At 41.3% G+C, this 22,981-nt stretch overlaps 1 pseudogene; it reads left to right on the forward strand.

The window, feature by feature from the left end:
- Positions 1 to 11,824: 11,824 nt before the first annotated feature.
- On the forward strand, positions 11,825 to 12,308 carry LOC142850939 (large ribosomal subunit protein eL29 pseudogene; annotated as a pseudogene).
- Positions 12,309 to 22,981: the final 10,673 nt, after the last annotated feature.

A 22,981-nucleotide genomic window follows, 5' to 3' on the forward strand; every position in this document is an offset into this window, starting at 1 on the left:
CTTCTCATTGGAGACAATGAAAAGCCAGAAGGTTGTGGTCAAGCGTTATGTAGACATTAAGAGATCATGATTGCTAGCCTATACTATTACTCCCAGCAAAACTTTCAATCACCATAGAAGGACAAAAAAGATATTTCATGACGGAACCAGATTTAACTAATACCTAGCCACAAACCCAGCTCTACACAAAGTACTAGAAGGAAAACTCCAACCAAGGAGTTGGCTACATCAACAAAAACACAGACAATTGATGATCTCACAGCAGCAAATCCCAAAGAAGGGGAAAACACACAAATTAACATTACTCAACAATGAAAACTAAATTAACAGGAGATAACAATCACTGGTCATTAATATCCCTTAATATAAATGGACTCAACTCACCTATAAAAAGGCACAAGCTAGCAGATTAGATACAAAAACAGAATCCATCCTTCTTCTGCATACAAGAAACACACCTCAACCTCAAAGACAGACATCGCCTCAGAATAAAGGGTGGCTCTCTATATGGAGTGTTTGCAGTGAGCTGCAAGAGAAGGCTGAGGGCAGACAATTTGCTCTTAAGTAAAAGCTTCATTATCACAAAGAAAAATACAGCATGTTTTCTTTCAGATACAGAAACCACATGTAAAGTTCTGTGTGTGTGTGTGTTTTATATGTGTTTGAGTGGATATGTGTGTATATGTGGTGTTATGTATGTGTTTGTGTGAATGTGTGTGCATGTGGTGTATGTGTTTGTGTGGATCTGTGTGTGTGAGTATTTGTGTGAATGTGATATTTATAGTTGTGTGTGTAGGTCAAGAGGCTAAAAATGGAATCATGAGGGGAAGATGAGTTCTTAGGCAGAGAGGAAGCGATAGCAATGGGTACACATGCTATGAAGGTGGAAAGAGGAACTCACTGGGAGGAGCAGGAGCCACACAGGGAGTCAGGGCACACAGGGAGGACAGTGGGAGAGAAATGACTGACAAGAGAGTATAGTGACACATACCTGTGAAAATGCCAAAATGAAACCCATCGCTTTCATCTTAACCTAAATTTTAAAAAATACAATACTAAAGAATGACAGACTTCAAGAACCTCACTATATCTAGAGGGAGTAAAGATGGTAGGAAATCCATTGACTTTAAATTCAGGAAAAAAAATAGATTTCCCAGTAGAAAAACCCATTTCCTGTTATTGGAATTACTATCACATATCTTTCAAAATGGATTTTATTTTTAAAAATGAAAAGCTTTTTGTTTGTTTCCAACGATGAAAGTAATTGGCCAAAGGAAGCAGGGCAAAGTGCACATTTGTCTCTGCCTAACAGCCAACTGAAAAGCAGCAACAGGATAAACCAGGAAAAGGAAACCTCACTAATGCTAAAACTAGAGGGGCTTTATCTCCATAACGCACGCACGCTCTGAAGAAGGATGCCAGGGGCGGCCGGTACCCGTGCTCCTGCTCCTGAGCATGGTGCGCTGGGACACAGGAAGTGGTGTAGGCCATGCTCAAGAGTCCAGGAGGCTTCTGAAGCAGAGGAGCCATGGGTGTAAACTGAGAGGCTCCAAAGAACCTTTGCTGGTAATGGGGTGTCCTGAATGCAAATTCTGTGACTAAATGCTGTTGTCATGTCTGACCTAACTTCCTATGCATCAGGATCTGAGAATCTTTGTTGTAGCTGTGAACCAGAAAGAACAATTTATACTTACATGATTAAGTATGGGCTAAGCATTTAAGGAATGCTGTCAATATTTAAAGCAGGTTTTATAACATGTAGTAATGTGGTCTGATTTAAGGGATGCCCCCATAGTGTAGATAGATGATAATGAAAGATCCCTATATATTTAGGAAGAAAAACCCCAAGTTAAATTTCCTAGGCTGTAGCTGTATCTAGATGCAGCTCCACGCACACCAAGCCACCAAATTCAGCAGCAATCAGAAGAGGTAATATCTACTGTAAAACTCACCCTTTGAGCGGTAGTGCTGGGCAGCAGATAAATAATTCTTGAGTAAATAGCAAGTGAATTAGGAGATTCAGAAACCCATTCTAATCTGGAACTAATGTTGGACTTACACTAAGAGATAAGTATGCAGGGAAATGTTTAGGATGGAAATCCTATAAACATGATTCATTTAAATGAACATTAGTTCACAAATTTCATAGTAGAAAGGATTAAGGGACATGTAATACAAAAGATGGATGAAAAAGCATTTTGGAACGTTTACTCTAGGGAAAAATTTCAACTGTAAACAAAGCAGAGATTCAAATAGTGAATGGAAAAAAGCTACAGAAAGCACAAAACAGGGGAAGAAGAAAAGGATCACCGTTGAGACATAAACATTATACCAGTGTTTATTTCCCTTTTCAATTATACTTTGTTTATATATGATAATATGTATACCAGTTATACCCATGCAAATACCGATGATAAACGATGTATCGAGAACACTGATGTACAGTAAAAGACATAGTTCTGAGATTTTATTAAATGCTATTTATTGACCTTGAAGATCCATTCTTTCTTCCAGTAAGGAACACCCAATGCAGCTGCCATTCATTTGAATGAGCACTAGTGCACAAACTCGTGGGCATTCATGTGGTCTTCTGCTTCCTGCTACAATCGAGTGGAAAGCTACGTGGATCCTCTGCGCACTCTGGGGAGCATCACACTGGTTTCCTTCATTGCCGTCATCATTTATTTGGCCTCGATGAACAGAAATCAAATTCTAGAGTGGAAGGTGCAATTCTACCAGCCAACATTCGGAGGTCTGCTATACTGGTGATGTTTAAGATCCAATGGTTCGAGCCGGGCAATGGTGGCGCACGCCTTTGATCCCAGCACTCGGGAGGCAGAGGCAGGCGGATCTCTGTGCATTCAAGACCAGCCTGGTCTACAAGAGCTAGTTCCAGGGCAGGCTCCAAAGCCACAGAGAAACCCTGTCTAGAAAAAAACAAAACAAAACAAAACAAAAAAAAACAAAAAAAAAGATCCAATGATTCGGAGCATGCTCGCCTTGCTCTTCAAGATCAAGACCAGGAGCTGGAGAGATGGCTCAGCGGTTAAGAGCACTGACTGCTCTTCCAGAGGTCCTGAGTTCAATTTTCAGCAACCACATGGTGGCTTACAACCACCTATAATGAGATCTGGTGCCCTCTTCTGGCCTATAGGCAGGATACTGTATAAATAAATAAATAAATAAATCTTTAAAAAAAAAAAAAAAAGAACAAGACCAAATTATTGGACCTTGCACTGTGTGTTGCAGTTGGGCACTTTCCCCAACCATTCCTGAAAATCCAGGGATGTCAGCATCATATGATTCTAGAATCAAGACCAAGGATGAGAGTGGGGTCCTTTCATTATCACACTTTGTGACTTGCTTGGAGAATTTGTGCTTCTTCTCCCAGTCACTTTAGGATTAGCAGGTCCTGAGTTGGGAACATTGTTTCCATGTGAAGCACAGAGTTACTGTTTGGTATTTTTGTTTCTTTCTTGTCAGTACCATAAAGGCACTACAGTGTGGAATAACTAACCCTGGTGACCACAAGGAGCGGATGGACGTTATGTATGTGAAACAGGAGGAATAGAAATGAAATCAGGATACCCAATAGGGCATTAGTTGCATGGAGTTCTCAACTCAGTCTTAACTTTTAAAAAGCAATTACAACAAAGATGACTGAACAGTGACAGTGTCCAGAGGTTCAGACTCCTCAATGACGACAATTAGGGGATACTGTACGAGGAAACTGTCAAAGTAAGCAGATATGGTGGAGTTGGTGGGAAGGAAATCTAAAATAACAAAGGAGCGATGGAAAGTCAGTGATGGCCTTGAGACCAACTGTAGCAGCAGGAATGTTGTGGCTTGAATATGTGAACCTTCAAAATTTTCATGTTGGAATTTAGATTTTTAGGGTCCCCAAGGTGGTGGCATTCAGAGGAGTGGCTTTGTTTATTTTTCTTTGAAACTGGGTCTTATGTATTTCAGGCTTTTCTCAAACCCTCTAAGTAGTCAAGGGTAACCTTGAACTTTGGTCCACTTGGCTCCAACTCCTGAGTGCTAAACTCACAGGCGTGCACTGCTACGCCCTATTGCGTATGGTGCTATGTGTATGCTACCCACCGAGCTATATCCTCAGTTGAAAAGGGAAGGCTTTGAGCTATGTGACTACATATTGCAGGGTGGCAGTGGGGTGCGGGGAGTATATAGAGTGAATGAGACTGCTTTTGAAAAGAGAAGTTTTGGAGAACTTGGCCCTTCTGTTTCTACTGCTGGGAGAGGACAGTGCTAGTCCCTTTATGATCTTCTGCCACATGAAGATCTAGAAAATCCAACAACAACACATTGCTTTGTGGGTCAAATCCAGTACTCTCCAGACATGGAATGTGCTGGCATATTGATGCTGAACTTTTTAACCTCCAGAGACAAGAGAAAATCAACTTTTCTTCTTTATAAAATTTCTCAGTCTGGAGTATTTGACCAGAACAAGCAAATTAAGACTACCAAATTTATTCTTTTATTTTACAAAAGGACTAAAAACCATGCCATTGTCAGACTTGGATCCCAGTTTTGTTATTCTGGAGAAGAGTGAGAGCTGTCATTGGTGTCTGTTCCCAGGAAATAAAGACACCTCATAAAGGAGAAGACACACACTATCAAAGAAAGTAGAAACCCTATTAAATCATCCCCAGGGCTCCTCATTGTCCTCACTACCCATTTCTTTTACACCCTCAGCATCACAATGCAATACTAATCCTTTGATAGTTTTGCCATGTTAACAATGGGGTTGATCATTTCTCTTAAGAAAAACGTGGGAGAATCCTAGAACCTTTATAAAGATAACCTGCATCCTAGTGAATGAGCAAAAAACCACGCCCACTTCAGCTGATTCTGGTCCTCCAGCCTTACACACTGAGTCATAAAGGGTATGGATAATGCCAGCACACAAAAGAGACAGTATCATAGTCTGAGAGAGATTCATTAAGGTGGGGAAACTGAATCACAAAAAGAGGATAGAAATTATGAGTCAGTGGCAGAGCTGGAGCTAAGAGTTCTAGTCTTCTTTGTTGGCAAATAGGAAAGTCATTTGTCTTTTATCCGGACTCCTTCAAACCCTCGCTCATATTGTTAGTTCACATTTGATTCTCTCCTAGGCGGAAGCATATACCACAATGACATTTCATTTTCTGCTTCTCGATATCTAAACCCTTTTATTTTTCTTGCACTCATATATTATTTATGATTTTAAATAGTTACAATGCTTGTTCCTGGTATGAGTGAGAAAGCCTCTAATGTTTTATAATTAAGCCTAACATTTTTATGAGGAGAAATTCTTTATTAACTTAGGAAACTTTATGTTCTTAACTGACAAATTTCCTTTTCTTTTCTTGCCTGATGGGTGGAGAAGGGATTGTTGATTTTTAAATAGAATTAGTAATTATGCAAGATAATGAGTTTTATAACGATATTTTCATACAGCACCTACCATACTTTGATCATATTTACCCACCATCCCTTCCTCTTATATCACCCCTGTTCACCTGTTACACCTTAGCAATAGTATACCTTTACTTTCATGTCTTTTTCCTTCTAAGTTTTACATGTGTGTGGTGACTTGAATAGGAACGGATCCTATCCAAATACTTACGTGTTTGTAGTTTGACCCTTAGGGAGTGGCACTATTAGGAGGTGTGGCCTGGGTGGGGTAGGTGTGGCCTTGGTGGAGGAAGTGTTAGTGTAGAGGCAGGCTTTGAGGTCTCCTGTATGCTCAAGCCAAACCCAGTGAAACAGACTCCTTATGACGCCTGTGGATCAAGGTATAGAACTCTCAACTCATTCTCGTGCACCAGGTCTGCCTGCACACTGCCATGCTTCTTACCTGATGATGATGAACTAAAACTCTGAACTGTAAGATAACCCCAATTAAATGCTTTCCTTCATAAGAGCTGCTGTGGTCATGGTGTCTCTTCACAGCAATAAAAACCTGAAGACAATGTGAGAAAATCTACAATACTTTTCAATTTTTCTTTGTATATTATTTTGCTTAATGTGTTGCACTCCCATTCCATCTATTTTCCTGCAGGTGATAATTTAATTCTTTTTATGGATGAATAAAACACCACCATGCATGTATCTATCACATTCCTTTGTACATTCACCTGTTTTTGGATATGTGGACAGATTCCATAGCTTGGTTCTTAAAACCAGTGAAGTGGTAAACACCTATGTGCAAAGGTCTCTCTGGCAAGCTGCCTTGGAAGTTTTTGGATGTATATACAGAAATGGTAGAGTTGGTGCGCTCTTCCTGGGGAAGACAATTTCTCCTGCTCTCAGTAGGTTGAGGCTTCATGGGCCCCCTAGTCACATTCCCCTATCCACTTTGGCGTGTGGAATGCCCTTGTTCAATACATGCTTAGGCAGTCGTGTTGGGAAGGCTGTGTGGGTGCCGCTCCTGATGTTACTAAGAGTCAGAGCCTCACAGCAAAATTCTGTTTCTCTGGCTCTTACAATCTTTCCACCCCCTTTGTTGAATATATTCTATTTGTTACACTCCTTAATTTGTAGAATCATCTAATTTATAACAAGGTCTGGTTGTAGGTATTGGGTTAGGTAGTGACACTTGGTAAGAATGTGTATGCAACATGTAACTCTTCACATAGAAAAAGCCCTGGTTGGTGGCAATTTAAAGAAGTTAGTGCTGCAGACTATGGAGTACGAGAGCATTGGCTGGAGCCAGGATCTTTGTTTACTAACTATACATCTTTGGATAAGTGCCTTGACCTCTCTAAGTCCCAATAAGACTTGAATAATTCAATTTACAAAAACTTTAAAATGATGTCTGGCATATAGTAAATGTTTAATTAATATTTCTTGATGTTATTATTCTTATTTATTTTAGGGAACAACATCTTTGCTGCAATTATTATTTGGATCTAGTCAGTTAGGAATCTATTTATAATAATGTCTGGAAACATTCCTTAACTAAGGGTTATAGAATTATAAAAAGGTGAACTGAAAATAACTGAACCCGTGTGGTAGAACAGAGAAACAGCTGAATTCCATGCACAACAGAATAATTATTTTTATCTTCATTATTATTATTTTAAATGGATTTTGTATTTAGTTGGGCATCTTCTTAGGGAAGTTCTGGGACCAGAATTTCAACTTCTTTCTCTCCCATTTTCTTTGTTACAGCAGGAGGAGGGAGTTATTTGATGATACAGTTTAGGAAAATACAGCAGCAGTCAGACCAAATAGAATCAGGGATGCTGCGATATAAAGTATAGCTGTCTTCTTCTCTGAGGCTTCCAGCTATTAGGGACTAAGCTTAGAGCAAAGATTCTGAATGCTGCCTGGGAGAGGCTGCCTGAGTTCCCGGTTTGGTTTCTTTATCTGTGTTGGGTCACATGAGTTCATCTTCAATTTAGTAGAAGCTTCATTTTGGTCTCTGGTTTAATTCACTTCCTTCAATCATTTAAAAAAGATGATTGACATTTTTATGGCGCTGGAAATCAAATACAGGGCCTTTTTCTGTACATACTTGGCAAGTTCTCTGCCTCTGAGCTTGTATCCCTCCCCGCAATGATTGACAGCTTGATTTATTTCTACTGTTAATCTATAAGCGTGACAACTATAAAATGAGATACTGTTATTCATTTCCATTTCTTGAGCCCTTGATTGATTGGTTAATTTATTTGTACACTCATTTGTGCATTCATTCTGGATATTTATTGCTCAACATTTACTGAGCCCCTTCTGTGTGCCAGAGACTTTCTTAGGGAATGAAACCCATAATGGTGCACAAAACAACAGTTTTTACTGCCATTGGGACCCATGGCAGAGAAGTCAAAGCATAGATCATAAAAGCCAATAGAATATAGAAGTGTTTATAAGTAAAGATGTATACAGTGATGAATGTTTCAGTATAGTAGAACGAAAGGCCTAGTGTGTATGAAAGAGATGGGCTTTAATTCTGAATTAGGTGGTCAGGGAAGGTGCTCTTGGAGCAGAGAAGGGATGAAGGAGGGAGGATCAGAGCTTCAGCTGCCTGGAAAAAGGTCCTTGGTAGAATGAGCAGGGTGTGTACAAACCAGAGGTTAGTGGCAGCGTGTGCTGGCAAAGATGTTGAAACTCACTCTGAGGACAAGCGTAGACTTCAGGAATTTGAGTGCAGGAGTAACCTGGCATACTCTGCTTTTCAGTGGCATACAGAACATAAATTCCTATGTCATGAAACTTTTAGTAGAAGACGTAGACATTAGAAACCAAATAAGTGAAATTCATAGGATGAAAGGTGATATTACTAACTCTGGATAGTGTGCCAAGAAAGTCTTTGGAGCCCCCGAGATGGATGAGAGTTGGTGTATGGGAACAGGTAAGAGGTTGTGCAGAGATACAGCCAGGACATAGTGAGAGTGTTGAAAATAGATAGGAACAAGGACATGATGGGTCATGGTGGATTTGTGTCATATTTACAGGACAGTCCAATATAACGATATCGGGTGTATAGTATGAATGAATAAGAAGTCAGATATGGTGCTAGGATTTGGGGTTGAGCTACTAGAAGGATGGAGTTGTCATGAATTACGGTGGGTAAGACCATGGGGGAACAGGTTTTGGAGACACTGTGAACTTAAGGTTTACCAGACCTATTGGGTAACCATGTAGAGCTGCTGAGCAGACGAGAGTGACGGTAAAAGGCTGGAATGGAGTCCTTCTTTCCTGGTCAAGCCATCTTTAGGCACCCTTTTCTACTCCTGCCAGGAGGCAGCGATAGATACAGGGCACATAAAGTGATTTCCATGTCTCCATGTTTCCATGCCTGCTGACTCAGTCTTGGCATTCATAACTGTGAAATAACCATACAGCTCACAGTGTTGTGAGAATCAAATAAGTAAGTCTCTTCCATGAGTTTGGCATTGTACCTAGAATAAAATACGTTCAAAACAGAAGGTTTGTGTTATAATGGCAGTGGTGGCTATATAAAACTTCTGCTGTGTGCCAAGCACTGTTCAAAGTACAATATGCCATTTATTTAATTGCGAGAGAGAGACATACAAAGAGACACAGAGAGAAAAAGAAATAGAGACAGACACACAGAGAGATAGACATACAAGAAGGAAGGAAGCTGATTCTTTCCTGTCACCTTGTGAGATCCAGGGATTAGCACTGGTCAACAAGCTTAGCAACAAGTACCTTTACCCACTGAGCCATCTTGCCAATCCCATAATTCTCACATCTGAACCCTTACAATGCAGTTTCTTCACAAAGGCATGAAGACGACTGGAAGGTTGTCCTCTAGTTAGCAGTTGCCAAGCTAGTGACCAAGCCCGGGCAGTCTGACTCCACAGTCTACAAACATAGAACACCAGATTGCTCTACCACTCAAAGCGTGTTAGCCATGGCTGCTCCTCTCCTGGCTTTTTCTTCCTTTTATTAAGGCAGTGTTTCTTAATCTGCTTATGGACCTGCTCAGAGTTCACTAGAGGCTGTTATTTATCAGACTTGTGCTTCTAAGGAATATTGTTGCCTCCATGTATTTTGCAAAGTATAATTTTGAATTGCCCCAGGAATGACCTACCTTTGCATTTTCCAGGACCCACTTCTGTCCCTCTCTGCTTCCTGTCCCTCTCTGATTTGACAGCCTGTCTTCTGTGTTTGAAGGGCATTCTGCATTTGCTTTAGCCACACAGGGAATTAGTTCTGCCCATTTCCCAGGAAGAAAATCCTGGTTGAGTATCTATCCGCCATGGTTTCTGCCACTAGGGGGCGTTCTTGTTATACCATTTCATATCCACACTCAACACAGTTAATAATTGTGTATCTAAGTGGCAACTCAAACACTTCGGTTCTTTTCCCACACCACAGCATGCGTAACATGTATTATTTCTAACAGATGTAAAAGATCACTACCTAGTACCTAATTTGATGAAGAATTAAAATCAAAATTAATAGGATGTTTTTGACAGTCAATAATTTGTAATCATGTAAAAATTAAAAAAATATGTAGATGTAATCACAGTATATGTATAATAAAAATGATAGAAATGGCTTTGGTGTGTTTCTGAAAGCAACAGAACTATATTTTATAAGGAATACTTACTGAAAAATTAACAGCTTTAAGCAATAACAATTTACTATCAACTTCTGGAGCAGTGGCAATGGTCTATACTGTTTGGGGATCTATGGAGCTGTCAGGTTGGTACTGACATAGAAACTTCCCCTCTACTGGTTAGCTTTCTTGGTGTTAGAAGGAGCTATGCATCCTCCTGAAGGAGAAAAGGAAACATCAGACATACTGTACGCTGCAATAGTGACTGGCCAGTCAAGACGTGCCCCGCCCCTCCCCCCCGGGACAACTGTGGCACAAACACCATGGGAGTAACCAATTCCCTTTTCATTGATTAAAGCCTGTTCCACAAGATGAAACCTATACATGGTGCCATTATTGGGCTGGGTCATAGGCCCTAGGTGAGAACCTACTGTTATCCTGCTAAATTGACAAAATATTAAACTAACGCCAAATGACTTATCATGACACCCACAGATCAAGGCATATCCCACCGCTCACCAGAGGAGCTTCTGTCTCCAGTACGTGGAGATCAATACAGAAATCCATGACTGGCCAAGTTGCAAAGAATAAGAGACTGAATGATGCTCATCCCTAAATGGAACAGGTATGCTGTGTCCTGCCTCCCGGTGCTCAGGAATCACTGCAGAAGAGGAGCGGATAGACAGAAGGAAATGGGTTACTCTGGATACGTCAGGGCAGCTGCGCGTGTGAGCACACAATGGTTGTGATAGCACGTACAAGACCTGTCAGACGTAACCTAACACAAACTCCAGCATGGAGAGGGAGCTGGGCATGAAGTCCCACCCCCAGCTGAGGGAGCGGAAGTGAGTATGAGCAAAACACATATGGAATTCTCAATGAACTAATAAAATAATTGAGAGTAAAAAACCTGCTCTTTCAACTCTAACAACAGGTGATAGATATATGGATAGATAGATACGTAGATGGATGATGTATAGATAGATGATAGATGACAGATAGATAGACAGACAGACACATAGATAGACAGACAGATAGGCAGACAGACAAATAGATGGATGGATAGTATTCATGGGCCAAATCTACCTGCTGCCTGTTTCTACATGGCCTGTGAACTAAGAATTGTTGGTATATATTTTTTCTTACAACACATTTGACCATATTACTCTACCCCCAACTCCTCCCAGATGCTTTTTACTTCCCTAACAACCCACATAATTTGTTTCATTTTCTCTCTCAGTCCCCCAACCAAAAAACGATAATCAAAACAAACAAGCAAAAATCTCAATAAGACAAAACAAAAAAAGCTCACGTTAAAAAAAACTTGTTAAAAAAGTTTATTTTGTATTGGTCCACTACTCCTGGGCATGAGGTCTGCCCTGGAGTTAATATAGGCAATAACACTCCTTTGGAGAACATCTTCCCTTTGTCAGCAGGCGTTCTGGTTGTCAGTGGAGCCTCAGAAAGAAATAGAGGTGGGCTAGAAGCAGAGGGTAGAGGAGGTAATGGGGAAGAACCAAGGTGACCCTGGGTCCACACCAAGGGACCAAATTCCAAAGGGATGGAGATGGGTTCAGAGGAGGGACTCGGCAGCCAGGCTAAGCAGGGCTGAAGGTTACTTCAGGAAGGAGGCTAAAGGTTATCTGCTTGAGTCTCGGCCTTGTATGGAGGCTGTGGATCCCTAGTAGATGCTGGTTCTCTCTTTCTATATTTTTAAGGGCTAGAAAATAAAATTTTAAATACATGATATTTTATGGCACATAAAAACCACACAAGGGTTTCTTTTCCGGTCGCAGGCGCTTCGGGAGCCGCCGATTACCGTCCAGCCATGGCCAAGTCCAAGAACCACACCACACACAACCAGTCCCGGAAATGGCACAGAAACGGCATCAAGAAACCCGGGTCACAAAGATACGAATCTCTCAAGGGGGTTGACCCCATGTTGCTGAGGAACATGCGCTTTGCCAAGAAGCACAACAAGAAAGGCCTGAAGAAGATGCAGGCAAATAATGCAAAGGCCATGAGAGCACGTGCAGAGGCCATCAAGGCCCTGGTGAAGCCCCAGGTGGTGAAGCCCAAGGTGCCAAAGGGCCCCAGCCGCAAACTCACCCGTCTGGCTTTAATTGCTCACCCCAAGCTTGGAAAGCAGATTAGAAGCTACATGGTCAGGGGTCGTAGGCTCCAAAAACCAAAGCCCAAGGTTCAAGCCAAGGCAGAGGCCTCAGCTGCAGCTCAGGCTCCCAAAGGTGCCCAGGCCCTTGTAAAGGCCCCATAAAAAAGGTCGCAGTCTGCCAATGTGAAGACAGATGGACTGGTATGAACACCTACACAGTATTTGCAGATGTTCAGGACCTTATGCTGTTTTTACAAATAAACTTGAGGCAAGTTCTGTTACAAAAACAAAAACAAAAAAAAAAACAAAAAAACAAAAAAAAAAAAACAAGGTATAGTTTTCAGTGTCTGTAGGTCATAGTTTGGGTCTTAGATGCCTAACCAAAAGCTCACATGTTAAGATCTTGACTGTTAATGGAGATTTTAGGGGGTGGTGGAACTTTTAGGAGGTGAAGACAACTAAAAACCCTCATTGGTAGAGCTGTACATAATGAAGTTATTGAAACCCTGGCCCCTATCTCTTTGACTTTGCTTCCTTGTCACCCAGAGACTCTTCTTGCTTCAGGCCCCAAATCAACAGATTCCTTATCACTCACGTGATGGAAGCCATGAAACAAAGCCCAGATAAACCTTCCCTCTTAAATCCATGATCTCAGGCATTTTGTCACAGCCACGGAAGTCTAACAATCATAAATAAAATTTTTATTAAGATAAACATGCATTCATTCTGCTGATGGGTGGTTATTGAGGTTTTACATTGTAGGTAAGCCCCACTAAACCTCTCAGGATCCAGAAGGATCGCTATAGCAAGTGAAAACTGGCTAAAGCTATCTGAGGGTAAATAAAAGAAATTAGCTCACGTAAGTCTGTTAATCATGTCTCCTTTATTCTTCCTATGGTCTCCAATGCTCTTTTAATGTTCCCCATTTGCTGTTCCTTTCTGTTCTACCCATCCCTCATGGTTTCAGTTTATATACCCACACATTCACTTAGCAAGCATGCATTTCATAGGATCACAAAGGCAGGAAAATCTGACAAGGAAGCCTTGACTCAGAGAGGGAGGCGTGGCTGTGAAGCTCCCCAGCAGATGCCAAGAGGAATAATTAAAAGCAGGACCCTAAACCAATACAAAATTCTAAGCAGAAGAAGTTTTCATGCATCAACTACGTCTCTTATGAGTAACTAGTTAATCTAGATGTTTGTGATTAATAACTGTAGAAAACACAGCAGTGTTGCTGCACTTTCTGAGGACTTCCACTTATTTCCCCAGGAGCTGGGAACACAGCATTTGTGGTAACCATAGCAACCTGGCAGGAAGGCAGAAGTGTTTGCTAGCTGAGTTAAAGGGAATTTCTTTGGAGACGTCGCTCTCAGCCCCTGTGGGGTGCCTGTCAGCACCCAGGTGAGAAGGAATTTCTTTCTCTGCGGCTGGTTAAGTGACCCAAGGTTCTTTCCTGTATCTCTTAAGGGTAAAAGCACAAACAGTTAATTTCCTAGATTAAGACCTTGTGTCAAATGAAAGGTGAAGATAAGTACAAAAAATTAATAGCTTGTTAGGGTAGCGCAAATGCCAGGAGATTACACCTTCCTGAGTCTGCTGCTAGAGAATTCAGGGCCACCCAGTCATGTTTATGAATAAGAGCAAACATACTGTCTCTCTGCTCCATGCTTCCTGCTTAGGGCTCCTTTCTTGTCTGTGAGTGCGGTCAAAAAGGATCGTTGTGGGGGTCTAGCTTTATGTGGATTTGACGATGGGAACAAAGGTTTGCTGCGCGAATACTTCCACACCAGGGCCCCATGGCATGGAGAAAAGTATGCAGTTGCCAGTACAGGAAGAGTCAGGCTTAAGGAATGGTTTATACACTGCTGGGATATTTTGGGATGAAACCAATTGTGGAAGGGAGAAACATCACGATTTCATAAAGATTTCTACAGAGTTGACAGTAACCATCCAAAAGATGGGTGTTCCCGAAGCTTTTCAAGTCGGGTTCTCCACCGAGTCACACGCCTGTGGATCCCCGGATCCGATAGCTGTGCTTTACTGTATAGTGCTAGCCTTGTGGCTCTCATAGGATGGTTGCCTTCAAGCTGCAACAAAGAAGAGTTGTGAGAAAGGCTGTAGAGCCCGTAGAGCCCAGCGTAGTTGCTCTCTAGCCTTTTAGTAAAGCTTTGACCCTTGAAACTAACCAGTAAGTAATGGCACACATAGCTTTGCCAAGATGGGCATCCTCATCACCGGGCTGCGATCTGTCTCTCATCCACTCGCCGCATTTAGAGCCCTCATCTGATGGAGGATGCAGATCTCCATCAGAGGCCAGTGAGATAAGGACATTCAGCTGAGTCATGCACTGCCCTTTCTGTCTTGATGTGGACTTCCTTTCAGAGCAAGACAGCTCTGGCAAATAGTTGACTTGTTTTCCAGAAACAAAGGTGGCGAGTGTGTGGGTGCATTTTAAATACGAGGCAAAGGGGCTTGCTTGTTTGCCACGAGAAAATTATTGTACTGTTGATTTTTTTCTTAAATATTTTTGTGTGGAAGTTACAAAACACAAAGAAGAATAGATAAGAAATTAAAAAAAAATACTTAGAATCTTGCCTCTCGGTGATGACTGCATTCTGATATCAGTTTACTTCATGGCTTAGGAGAAAGAGCTGCAGCTTACTTTTTTTTGTTTTGCTTGCAAAAGACAAATTGATATCAGTCTGCAATCGGCTGAAGAGTGATTCTAAGGTGGGATGTTTCTTTGCTTTTATACAGTTTCTCATGCTGTCCATGTTGGGTTGAAACTCTGGATTTAGCTGCCTTATATACCACCAAATTTTGCCCAATAGTTTTGCAGGTAATTAAGAATCATTGGAACTAATTTGAGATTCTAGTCACCGAGGCTCAGGAGGAGGAAGGTATTTTACTATTGTTCTGACAGAGGCCAAAACTCTAAATTTGCCAGTAGAGGGCAGCAGTTCTGTGATTGAAAACACGGCTTTGAAAACAAACACAGGGTTCTAAGGTTGGGAAATCCATGGACTCAAAATTTCCCAATAGCTGAATTTGCTCGTGGAGCCAAAGATCCATGGGATCCAGGATGGGGTTGAATCTCAGAGATTCCCAGCATCCCCACTTGGAGCTATGCAGATCGTAAGAAGCGTGTGGTGGAACTTGGTGCAGCATCCTGACAGAACTAAACTGAATAGAGGGGACGTGGACTCTCCGCAACCAGGAAGGAGAACTGAGTGTGAATGTAATGTCTATTTCATTTTATTGTTCATGTTATGCTTACATTTTAAATCTTGAACTTACTTCAGTTTTTATTTTTATGTAGTATATGTCTTTAAACTCTTTTAATACATATACCAAGTGTACATTTGTACTTTAAGTGTTCACTTGATATGTTGTATGTCATTGGGAAAGGCTCATCTATCTGTCTGTCTTTCCCTCAGAATCTGATATACGGTATTTTCTGCACTCCCTTCATACCTCTAACACAAATACATTTTCATCATGGCTATACCATTTTGCCTCCTTCTCCTGATTCTCATTTTGCTATTTGAATAAACTGATTTCCACAAAGCTGTTAACTGTATTTTATGCAGCCAGCACCTCTTCTCTGTCTCCACATCTTCAGGGGACTGATATGGAAAGAACAGGTATCTTCTGCAGCACACACTGGGACTGCTGCTAAGGTCATCACCGCTGGATTGCAGTTGACCGATGCTCTGGATGTAAATGCAACTCAGCAGAAGGACTCACGTGAAATAAAGAGAGGGGATACATACACAACAGAGAAACTCAGAAGACATGAGATGTCATTCCACTCTGAGACACTTCACAAGCCAAATGCTTCCAGAGGCTGGAAGACACATGACAAAGGAGCTGAAATGCCAGAAAAAGAGTCAAGAGGCCCACATTCCAAAGGAACCAAACACCAAATAGAGGACTCAAATGAACACGGGGGATTTAACTGAGGACCTAGACAAGGATGTTATGAATCAGTTAAAAACTTAGACAAGAAAGTTATCAAAGTGGATGAAAGAATCAGTAACACAAAGGAAGATTAAAAAAATAAAAGAAAAACTCAGGTAGGAAATTTAGACACTAAAAAAACGGAAATTCTAGAAAAGAAAGAAAAAAACAATCAAATAGGAAACACAGTAGGAAACATCAACAAGACCAAACACAAGTATATAGTTCAAGTATGGGAGGACAATGTCAAGACAATTATACATATAGACACACAAAGAATAAAGTTGGTAAATATAGGAGCCAGCCAATGTAGGAGCCAGCCAGGATAAACTAAATAGAAACAGGCCACCCAAAGGAAGTTCTTTACTTCCTATCATTATCACCTGCCAGATTTGGACTCAGCCATCGATAAGTTTAATGGAGGCCTGAATCTCAGTAGTTTACCCTGCAGCAATACCTGGTTGTAGGAAGAACCACAAACTGAGATTACCCAGGCACCACCCAAGCACAGATCATCCAAAGGAAATGCCTAACGTTCCAACTGCTGTAGATAGGATCACCTTCCAGCACACTCACCAGGACACCCCTAGACAAATGCCAGCCAATCAGGGGTCCTGAGCCTTAGAATTCCCTCATCCCCACCTTTACTACTATAAAAATTCAACTCTAACTGAGCTCTGGGCTCTCGGTTTATTCCAATACGTCGGACATGCGGAGAGACTGAGTTTGCAAACTTGTATAAAATAAAGGCTCTTTGCTTTTACATATGGGACTTGGTCTCCTTGTTGGATTTTGGGGGACTTTGTGGATCTGGACATAACTTTGGGGGCTCATCCAGATCCCCCAAGCCCGTAGAGCCTTCAACCAGCAGGTGATTTTTCTGTGTTTTGTTTCATGTCTCATGTCTGTGTCTTATGTCTTTCTGTAAGCGGGCCCAGGAACCGTAAGAGCTTTAGACTATCTAGGCGGTCTAGGTGGATGTGCAAAAATATCACAGGTGGGGTCCCTGAGGAGATGTCCCCAGGGCCCTTCTGCACGAGGGTGGGCCCGTCTGGTTTCTGTTGAGAGACGTGCGGGATGGATGTCTCAGTTCTGTAGAGAGACATGTGGGATGTTCCTGATGTCTCAGTTCTGTAGATAGATGGGCGGGTCACATCCGCAAAACAGCTTGAGGCTGTCTGTCGTCTTTGGTTTGGTTTGGTTTGGCGCCAAGAGGGTTTATTTGTTCATTGTCCGGTGTGTCTGTGTGCTGTGTTTCTGTCCTGACTTAGACTGATGCTGACAATATGGGACAGACTCAAATCATGACTTCTCTGACTTTGATATAGGGATCGCTTACAGGATTGGACTTTAGAGATGGGGCCATAAGCATAGGGGTGTATTTTCCTAAAAGGGGTAAGACAAATAACCTCTACCTGCTGCCTTAAACATTTCATGTAAGGAGTCAGCTTTGGCCCCAAGCAAGAGGATTCGGGGCAGCATCCTTGTATGGATGGTTGCTGGGCTATGCAGCCTTGTTGCAATGTAGCCAGACTGCCAGCCGCAGTTGTAGAGGGCGGATGTGCCCCCGTAGGATTTCAAACACTGAACAGAGAATCTGGGGTTACTTGCTATGGCTGGAGAGGTTAGCAATCTTTCTCCCCCATGCTGTATACCACTCGGCCCCCTCCCATGCTGGTGGGGGAGTTCCCTCTGCCTGCCCTGGGGACTGCATGCCTCAACTTCTGGTTAAACCTGACAAAGGTTTGACTCCACGGCTCAAGAACTCTGGCTACAGGTGTTTCTGCAATGGCCATGACAATGACACTGTAGCCAGACTTCCCTCCGCTAGAGCTTCTTTGTTCATTCAGATCCAATGTGTTATAATTATCTGTCATTATTTAGAGGGCCTGGTTGCAGATTATTGTTGGTTAGGGTGTGAAAAAAACTACTGTTGATCCCAAATGTTTTACGCTGGTACAGGATTTTATGTGATGTAAATTTAAAGTTATTTTGTTATAGTATATGCATGTTTCTGTTCTTGTTTAAAATATTGTAGCCATACAATATATCATATACCACTGAGGGGAACAACAAGAAAGACTTTGGTAAGAGTTTTTATGTTGTCTGAAAGGCAAGAAAGACTTGGGTATGTTGCCTGGAAAGCGAAGAAGAAAGCAGGAGACTGAAAGAATGAAGAGAGGAAAAATGGATTGAAGGTATATAAAAATTTACAGAAGGTCAGAAGGGAATGGGAACTATGTTTGCTGTGGTTCCTCATATATGAGAATACTGAATATGCTTGTTTTGTTGAAAAGTTTGTCTATGTAAGTTTTCTTGCAAGCATGGAGCTGAGACAGAAATGGTCTGGTTATTTTTACTGTCTCTGCCACCCATCACTGCTGTGGCCACACTTATAGGCTTGACTTCAGAATTTATCACTGAGCTCTGAATTTGAGTTAGCAGAAATTCAGCTGACTTTTTCGTATAGATAATGTTAAAACTGCTATACTCTGTTTTTATTGAAAAGCTGGCTCTAGAATTGGGTTATGGCTCTTCCTTTGTTAGACCCATGTTTTATTTACTTAAAATCTATGCATGGTAATTTTAAAGAAACCATAGGCATTATTTTTTTTTTTAAATTTGGATTGCCATTTTGCTAGAGCTAAAAAAAAAAAAAGATGCCACCTGATTTCACCACCATCTTGATTAAAGGAGACCTTGTGGAGTGGGCCTAACCAATCTCTAAGATAGTTTGAATTGGGATAGATTTTTGCGTGATGATTCATGTCCCATTCTAAAAACAAGGTTTCATATACATATGAGTTAATGTATTAAAGCTGCACCTCAATGTACCTTGCTCTGCCAGCTAGACTTTGTTAATTTAAGAGTCACCCAGGTGATAGTGGTTATAAAGACATAAAGGGATCATAGGAAACAGCTGAGTTTACAAACGTAAAGCTGGACTGGAGTCCCAAAGAATGTACAGTTGCAAGAATAGATCTTAACAGTTTTAGCAATGCCAGTGCTGGGTGATAGTCACCAGAAGTATCAGCTACAGTAAAATGGAGCAGGCTGAGATCTAAGAGACAGATGTGTATGCTGTCTAGGGTGGAACTAAAGAAGTACTTTATTTTTGATATTGCAGGAAGACATTTAAGAGATTTTAATTTTTTAGAAAAAAAGTTTTGAAATAAATATATAAGGCTGTGGGACATCTGAGCTCATAAAATACTTTATATTGTTAATATTTGAACTAAAATAAAAGGGTAAAAATTAGGGGCAGAGCCATAAGCACCAAAAGCTAACCAGAAATGGAAATGTTCATTTCTTGTGATGCAGAAGACAACGACCTAAGCAGTTTGGCAGAGGGCTTGGAACAGCATCCAAGCCTATGGTTCTCAATATTTTGAGGGTTGTACAGGGGAAATCTGGGACCACCTGTGTGTCAGATGTTTGAATTAAGATTCATATTATAGGCAAAATTTCAGTTGAAAAATAACAATGGGAAAATTTTATAATGTGACATGAAAACTGTATTAAAAGGTCAAAACATTAAAAATAATTAACTAATGGCTTAAAATGTATTTCCTTGTTCAAGGTCTATTCAGGCTTAAAAATGTATGTTTAGCCTCTTTGTCTTTGCTAACTTTGTTGGGCTTAAGCTATTTGGATAAACTGAGTCATAAATTTTTGTATTGATACTAAGAGGTTTGAACCTCCTCTTCCGGGGAAAGAATGTTGTTTCTATGTCAATCACTCTGGGGTAATTAGAGATTCAATGGCCTTGTTAAGAAAATGGATTAATAATAGAGAACAGATCGCTCATGCGAAAGCGGGATGGTATGAAAACTTGCTCAACTGGTCTCCTTGGTTAACCACACGACTTTCAGCTCTAACAGGCCCCTAATGATCTTGTTTCTTCTTATCAACAGACTGATGGCTTTTGTTCGAGAACGGGTCAATACTGTTTGACTGATGGAATTGAGGTTTTATTATCACCCCCTTGCGCCCCTGGACAGACAGGACCCATGATTGAGTCCTGTCATGGGTACTTGGGAAAAGGGAAAAATATAGGTAGAGCCCAGGGCAGCTTTCCCAAGGCGACTTGGTACACACCTGCCAAGATGGGTTCTATAGATCCGCAGGAAGGTAGACCTGAGTCTCAGTTTGCCCTAGGGCAATGCTAGCTCTTAGACTCCTTCCTGTTCCCATTTCACCCTGGGACCTTTTCCTTGCCTTCCAGAGAGTCATGATTAACAGCTAGATACAAACTTGTTCTGTTTTTACTCTCAGAATGACTAATTCAGTTTCTTTATTAGCTTCAATTGAAAATCATTACAGAGTGTGGAGTTTTAGTCTTGTGAAAGCTGCTAACTCATTATAGACTGTTAGGAAATAGAAGCCAGGCATCCTTAAAGTACTGATATAATTAATTACAGGAATAAGCCTTATTTGGGTCCCTGTATATGTTTTCAAAGTCAAACTTAAAGCAAGTAACTAGAAACAAAGTTTGTCTAGTCAGACATACCTAGGCAGCCCTCATACTTCAGAGATCTGTAGGTATGGCATTTAAAATAATCATTAAAAAGCTTATATTAGACAGAGACTCTGAGATCCTAGCAGTAACCCATATCCACCTGAATTACGATGACGCTGACCACTGGACGAGCTGCCCCAGTGCAACACCTGCTGCTAGGACCCGGTGCAGACTGTGGACAAACAGCAGGACCTTGGGGAACTGATTGCACCACTTTTGCCTAGACAGAATAAAGCCAGTCTTTTCCAAGTCCCTCTTCCACAGGGGAAAAAAATTCACCTTATGGGCCTGGCTAAGACTGTAAGAGTGCTGTTCTGGATATTTCTGCCTCCAATGCTATGGAGACCTGGGTGTAATTCTGTACATGGACTCTGGTCCCTGTCATTTTTAATAGATTTGGAAACTACTTGGTCTGTACTCGGATATACTTTATTTATCTTTCTGGGATCTCTGATAGTATTGATGGCTAGGGCAGTTATAATGTCAGTTTAGAAGCAAAAGGTATCCAGATCCTTCCACAAAGCTATAGCCAGCTTGTTAGCTCATTCTAAAGCTACTAGGTCTCTTAAAAAGTGTTTTAAGATCTGAGGATATAAAAATTCATGAGCTTTGAGAGTCTAAAAAATGACTTAAGATGTAAATACAGGTTAAGATATGGAAAATGTTTCTGATTTCTTTCCCTTTCTATGGTATAATTCTGACAAGCTGATAGAGCAATGAGTACTTACTGTGTGGGTCACAAGCTCAAGATTTTAGATCTATTTTGGTTGCCATTTAAATGTGAACTTAAAGGTGTTTCTCATCGGGTCAAAGGCATCTCTGTCCAAACCATACATGGTTGCATGGACAGCAGAAAAATATACTTGCTTCTAACCAAAATCTGTAGTTTTTGCTAGGACTTCAAGGTATGAGTCTATTCCTTTTGTTTACAGATACCTGTTATCTGCTCTTTTTCCTATAATATGGATTTTTAAGTACATAAATTTTAACTTCTGTTCCTAGTTTAAACCTCTCTCAACAGGCTTCCACTTGGCTGGCAGACACATCTAAGCATCAGTTGCTGAATACAACCTGCTCTGAATAGTAGCAAGCCCTGGACTTCCTGAAAGCTGATGTGGACCAGTCCAGTTGATAGGAATGCTCTCTGTCCCTTCAACAGAGTCGGATGAGTTCCCCATTGCCTGAATTTCCTCCCTGCCTTTGGCTAGCCTTTCAACCTGCTTGGGCCCTGATAACAAAGTCCCAATGTCATCTTGAAGTAGTTACAGAAAGGAACGCGTTGTCCCATGCTCCCTGCCCAGAATAGGTTGAAAGACTGAGACAAGGGGAACTCCCTGGCATGGGGACAAGATAACTATAGTGCCCATTGATATACCAGAAAAATAGGCCCAGAGTTGTCAGTTAGTGGACTTATTAACTTAAGTAGTTCTTAGGTCCCAGTAATACCTCCCTAAAACCATGAGCAAGCAGGACCCAAGATTGGGTCCTGTCATTGGTGCTGATGAAGGGGGAAAAGTAGGAGCCAGCCAATGTAGGAGCCAGTCAGGATAAACTAAATAGAAACAGACCACCCAAAGGAAGTTCTTTACTTCCAACCATTATCACCTGCCAGTGTAGGACTCAGCTGTCGATAAGTTTATTGGAGGCCTGAATCTCAGTAGTTTACCCTGAAGCAATACCTGGTTGCAGGAAGAACCACAAACTGAGATTACCCAGGCACCACCCAAGAACAGATCATCCAAAGGAAATGCCTAATGATCCAACTGCTGTAGATAGGATCACCTTCCAGCACACTCACCAGGACACCCCTAGACAAAAGCTAGCCAATCAGGGGTCCTGAACCTTAGAATTCCCTCACCCCCACCTTTACTACTATAAAAACCCAACTCTAACTGAGCTCAGGGCTCTCTGTTTATTCCAATACATTGGACATGCAGAGAGACTGAGTTTGCAAACTTGTATAAAATAAAGGCTCTTTATTTTTACATACGTGACTCAGTCTCCTTGTTGGTTTTGGGGGGACTTTGCAGATATGGGCATAACAATAAGAATGACCCAAACTGTCAAAAGTCTGGGAAACACTCAAGACACCAAATCGAAGAATCCATGGACTAAAAGAAGGCGAAATAAAGTCAAATTAGATTTACATAATATACTCAGTGAAAATGTAGTTGAAAATTCTACAAACTTTGGCAAAGAAATAGACATTTAAGGACAGAAGTATTTAGACCCCACACAGACGTAAGAAGAAACCTGTACACAGTGTGTGGATAATGCCAGCTCACATAGAGGTGGAAACATCAGCGCAGCCTCAGATCTGTCCTTGGCAACACAGCAACCGGCTTTCAGGCTAAAA

The sequence above is a fragment of the Microtus pennsylvanicus genome, chromosome 5 (genome assembly GCF_037038515.1).
Source record: "Microtus pennsylvanicus isolate mMicPen1 chromosome 5, mMicPen1.hap1, whole genome shotgun sequence".
Taxonomy (NCBI): domain Eukaryota; kingdom Metazoa; phylum Chordata; class Mammalia; order Rodentia; family Cricetidae; genus Microtus; species Microtus pennsylvanicus.